Source organism: Triticum aestivum, chromosome 3D, assembly GCF_018294505.1.
Source record: "Triticum aestivum cultivar Chinese Spring chromosome 3D, IWGSC CS RefSeq v2.1, whole genome shotgun sequence".
Classification (NCBI taxonomy): Eukaryota; Viridiplantae; Streptophyta; class Magnoliopsida; order Poales; family Poaceae; genus Triticum; species Triticum aestivum.
The window spans coordinates 5,122,479-5,128,560 of NC_057802.1; the positions used below are offsets into that span (position 1 = coordinate 5,122,479).

At 44.6% G+C, this 6,082-nt stretch overlaps 1 pseudogene; it reads left to right on the forward strand.

Moving 5' to 3' along the window:
- Nucleotides 1-1,121: 1,121 nt before the first annotated feature.
- Nucleotides 1,122-2,162, forward strand: LOC123076005 (myb-related protein 305-like; annotated as a pseudogene).
- Nucleotides 2,163-6,082: the final 3,920 nt, after the last annotated feature.

The window sequence follows — 6,082 nt, forward strand, 5'->3', positions numbered from 1 at the left end:
TTCTCGTCGCAATGGTTTTTTATGTGAAAATGATTTTTCAATCAGAAATGACAAATTTGAGCTATAAAACATTTTCCAGTTTTGAAATAGTGATAATCTACAATGACATAAGCTTTTCCGTGCTCTAGTGCATTTGCATGTGGAGAGAATGTCGGAGGAGACATTTTTATGCCCTGGTAATTTCTATGTAAACTGGATGGTAACTCACGTACCACAGACGTGATAACTTATTTAGCGTAGGTCTGATAAGTTTTGACCCAAAAAAATAATTCGTCAAAATATACTAACATGGGATCTAGTTTCGAAGGTCTCGTCGCAACGAATTTTTTATGTGAAAACGGTTTTTCAATCGAACCAACGGTTTGAGCTACAAAACATTTTGTAGTTTTGAAATAAAAAAGAATCTTTTGCTGACATCATCATATTTTATATTAGTTTGCATGCATATGGCAAGACATGCTTTTGCTCTGGTTTTTTGCTTAGTGGAGTGAGGCTGCATGCACGTGATTAATTAAACTATGATGTGTTCGGATATGTTACTTAAATTCAGTACGTTAGGAAGTTAGCACAGTCCATAATAATTAGCACTAGATCCATCATAAAAAAAAACTTTTATTTTTTTAATGTGTTTAGTATTATAGATATTGATGGTTTTGCTACGAAATTCTGACTTGTGCCTCTTAACGTGCCAGAGGTGAAAACCAAGGTCATACTCATTTAGGGAGGCCCCAAAGTCTTTTTTTGGTTCTTATATAAAAGGAACACTGGTCAACCTCGTAACCCTAGTGCGTCTGTCCCATTAAATTGATTGATTTCCATGTCAAACAGCAACCTGACTTTGACATATATAAGCATTTGGTTGAAGACATTAATTGGATCGATCAGTACAAAAAAACATACGTACGTGGGCTGGTCCACGGTCAAATGTTGGCCGGACGGCACGCGTGCGCCCTCTCACGTTTATCAGTCCATATCCTATATAAACCCGTGTTCACCCCTGCCTCACTCTACTCAAGCTACCCATCCGCCAGCATCCGAGTCTCACTCTGCTCAAACTTGTTACAACCTAGCTAGCTAGCCACCACTCACTTCTTGAAGCTTCGTCGACGACCCTCATCGGCATGGACACCGGCTTGGCCATGAATGTGCTGCCGATGAGCCCCGCCGGCTCGTCGGCTGTGACCACCGGCGATCTGAGGAGGGGCGCGTGGACGGCGGAGGAGGACCTTCTGCTCGTCGACTACATCTCCCGGCACGGCGAAGGACGCTGGAACTCGCTCGCTCGATGCGCAGGTACGTACTTAATTGTGTGCACCACTGATAGCTGGTTATGCATGTCACATCTGCTTTAGTTCTTTGTGATGTGATCCATATTCACGTCCACATCGCAAGTAACTACACTATAGCTAAACTGTTTCTCTGTCAATCTGGACACGTGCAGGCCTGAGGCGCACCGGGAAGAGCTGCCGGCTCCGGTGGCTCAACAACCTCCGCCCCGACGTCCGGCGCGGCCACATCACGCCGGAGGAGCAACTCCTCATACTCGACCTGCACTCCCGGTGGGGCAACCGGTGGTCAAAGATCGCGCAGCACCTCCCGGGGCGAACGGACAACGAGATCAAGAACTACTGGCGTACCAGGGTGCAGAAGCACGCCAGGCAGCTCGGATGCGACGTCAACAGCGACCGCTTCCGGCAGGTCGTCAGGCTCGTTTGGATGCCGCGCCTCCTCGAGCGCATCCAGGCGGAAAGCTCCTCCTCCGCCGCTGCTGCCAGCGAGTACGTCGCACTGCCGGTGGCTGGCGAATCACAGTCGTACCACTGCTTCAATCACGCGAGCAGCGAGTGTTGGACAGCGGTGGTCGCCATGAGCCCCGATACCCCGAGCATGCCTCGGTCTTCGCTGTCATCGACGGAGGCGTCACATGGAGGGCATTTCCCAGAGTGGGGCTCTGCCGCTGCCACGGCCAACATTGAGGGTTCGATGATGCACTCCTGCAGCGGCGAGGGTGGGGCCGTAGGTGGCGATCATCACGTTTTCCCTGGCGACAAACTCAATGAGAGCTGGTCGGAGCTCCTCGCTGCCAGCGATGTCCCGGGTTTCGAGTTCGGAAATTTCGAAGACAGCTTGTGGGCCTAGAGGATATTTACTCATATAGATGAACATAGAGCAAAAACCCGAGAGAGAGAGAGACACACACACACACACACACACACATAGAGAGAGAGAGAGAGAGAGAGAGAGAGAGAGAGAGAGAGAGAGAGATAGAGAGAGAGCATGGAAAAGAGGGTTTGGCGAAAAACTAGTTTGTGATTTTAGCGTTCACAGGGTGACTAATTATTAGGGACAACATGGTATGCAAAAATTTGCATATTAAATATCTCCTTTAATCCTTGTACAAGGTTAGGGGATTTGGATTATTTTTCTGATTACATATTTGTATAAAGATTATTTTCCATGAAAAAACTAACGTGGCAACCAGCATGCCAATGATTGTTTGTAGTTTTGCCGAGCTACATTGTACTATATATATAAAGCCTTGAGAAATCGAATTCATAATTGCATGATGTGTTGCGTGAAACCTTGCTTAATTTGATTATCTATCTATATGCTGCTTCAAATTTCTTGATTGTTTATTTTTTTTAAAGATTTCTATTAAATCCTGCAATCATCAGTTCACCATATTTAGTGGACAAAATCCACACTAAAAATTGCACTTTCATTTTTCCTTAAATTTCACAATATCGCAATTCTAGGGTAAATAATATTCAGTTAGGGCGGATGAGATATTTGAAAATTTTGAACAGTTTTGCCATACAAAAATACACTTAACCTGGATAAATATGTGCTGGAGAGTATGTAGCAACTTGTTGATCTTTAAAGTAAATTTGGTATAAAATCTCACCATTAGGGATGTGATGATTTTAGCATGTATAAAAAAAAATACTCATTGCTAAGATAAAAAATACGAAATTAGCATGTATAATGATTTCTCAACGATAGTTACTATTAATCATCAATGAAAGACAAGATGAAAGATTTTTTTTGTCTTCAAACTTTAAAATTTCAAGTTGCAAGGAGTCTTGCACTGCCGGGTTGGATTTTTGTTGCAAGAAGGACCTCAACATTATATTAAAACCAAACAAGTGATACAAGCCACCCAAATGAAGAAGAAATTAGCAAACAAGTCCATAGGAAACCAATCACCCCCTCCAACCAACGCGAGTTGCGGGCGTGCAACCGCTTCCGCCGCAGCCGCTTGCACTGAGCTTGCAAAACAATGGATCCGCGGCCGGATTCAACCTGTTGCTACGTGGGATTATGTATCCACTGTAGATCATAGTTAGCTAATCCATCTGAGTGGGATTTATTTTCTTAGACAAGGGCACCACATGAATGGAATATTTGCATTTTATAAGATATTTATAGGACTTGTACACTATTGGAACCATCCCAGATTTTCGTAACAAATCTGAAGACCATCAGACCAAAGGATTAAGTTTGCCAAATTCCTGTGGAGTCTGTAGTAATACCCCAGTTTCCATGGGTCTCAATATTTATTCTCCTTTCTTGAAGCCTAATACCCGAAAGCGGGTGTATCTCTCTGAAATGCTATTACAGTCATCGAGGAATACATATGCAGAAAAAAAATCTCTAATAATTGAAACTCAAAACATGGCTAGCATATCCATATTCATGTATTTATTTCTTGTGATTCCTCTAGTAGTCTAAGATTCAAATTCTTGTGTTTCGACATCCCATGAGAGTCCACGATGCATGAGATAGAATATTGACATAAGCACCCCCTCCACCGTCGCACTCCTCTGGTGTCTCAGGGAGAAACCCTAGCTACCTCGCCGCTGCCTCCCTCCCATCTCGCTTCCACTAGAGACCACCACTGCCGAAGTTTGCGCCGGTGGTAAGGACCGTGTGTCGGCAAGGCACCGCACCCCATGGGGCTTGACTTCTGTTATTCCGCGACGGGTGGCAGTGATGGTTGGCTCTAGGGAACCTCATGGTTTGTGGACAAGGCGTCAGTGTGGTGTGATGCTGGCGCGGGGGTCTCACAGTGCCGGCGACGCGAGTACAACTGGATCTGGCATGTCGCGGCCTAGATCAGTAGCCGACTAGTGACGCCGGCACCCGGTGGTCCACGGTGGCATCTCCTGGGTTCTGCGGCGGCTGCATGCTACCTCCATCATCGCTGGTCCTCGTATTGGTTTTCATAAAAGCAAAAACATTCACGTCCAGATTGGATTAGGCGACATTTCGTACCCCGCACGTTCATACACATGTATTTTACGGGTCCCCAACGAAATACTTGCATGAGTTGTATTTGCAAATGGGACGGGATGAGGGGTGCATGGCAAACCAGCTCATAACACGTGTATTAGGGGAAACAAGTGTAATAATTACATTCGAAAATAACGTTCCAAGCACGCGGACCACTCGTCCATCGTTTTTTCACTGGCCTGTATCTTGCAGCTGTAACCGGCACGAAAAACGATTTTACAAGAGCGGCCTCAAGTAAATCATGTGATAGGGGGTCGGTGAGTTGGAGAGATTCAATCAATTTGTAGTCTGGACCAACAAGGACTTGATGGAGATTTGGCAATAAGCCTGGTCCTAGAAGTAATATGTACAAATTCGAGTTGCTAGGATAAGATTAGCATGCACGTGTAGCTTGGCCGCCTTTCCTGCATGGCATGCGAACCGGCCAAGCGGCTGACGTGTCACTTGTAGATTGGCTTCCTAGGTGCCAGCTGGGAGGTCAAATTAAAGCTGCGGTCTCCAGTCTTGGTCGGGTCAAACTAGTTTGAGCAGTGATACTAGTGCTAGTGGAGTACTAGTACCTTTCGGTACTCGACTAGGGCTGGGAAAAAAGCTCGAAGCTCGCGAGTTAAACGAGTAGCTCGTGACTCGGCTCGAATCGACTCGAACTCGAAGAATAACGAGTCGAGCCGAGCTTTAGTTTAAGATCGTTTATAAACCAAGCTAAACAAGCCGGTCTCACGAGTACTCGTGTAACTCGTTAGGCTCGGTATAAGATATCAGCCAAGCACCCTGCATCCCAGATGCACAACACAAGGCCCAGCCTCTCAAGGCACCTTACGAATATGATAGAAATGATTACTTGTGAATGTAAAATGTACATATTAAACATGTAAAATGTTCACAAACAATGTTCATTTTTATCATATTTGTAAGGTTTTATATTCATATCCTTAACAAGCTAAACAAGCCAGCTCGCGAGTTGTACGAGTCGAGTCAATCTTGAATTTGAGCTTGTTATAGCAACGAGTCGAGTCGAGTTAGCTCGTTAACGAAACGAGCTTTAGCGAGTCGAGCCGAGCCGGTTCGACTCGGCTCGAATTCCAGCCCTAGTACATACAGTAGGGGCATCTGTTTTATTTTCTCCTTTTTCTCCCGCTGAGGGTGACTTCTTTTTGCGGGTGCTGCGGGTGATTTGTGCGGTCATGACACGTACTCTCCCTATATTTTAGAATGAGTAGCTAGTCCTCTCAAGGGAGGCGTTTTGGCTCCCGGGTGCAATTACACCGGATGAACAGTAAAATAGGAAAAAGTTTTTTTCTTTCAAATTCTGAGTTATTCTTTGTACTAGTTCATGTTACAGTCGTAATCATGCTTGATAATTTTCATGCGAAACGAAGCAGCAGTGTTTTGTTGGTGAACAAACTAAATTTGGGTATGACATTTTGGGGTAACAATTGATGTTCAATTAAAAAAATCACAGGCCAAAATGCTTAACCTTTCTGCCTAAAAAAATTCACGTAGCATTTGGGTGTGACAAACACTTTTTCTGAGATTTTTTTGACATTTCAAAAATCATTTTCCGCAGGCAGTAGCATGTGCTCCCAGGAGACAAATTGGATTTCCCGCTCTCTCTCTTCCTTTGTGCCAATCACTCTCAAATTGATATTTCTCAGTTGTCTCCTTCATTGATTTGTAGTTGTTGTACATGTTTTTATGCGAGTGACTAGCTCTTAGTTGTCTTGTGCTGCGACCTAAGAAGTTGTCCATGAATTATACTAACTAGAAGCGTAAGCGTACTTTGCTATGC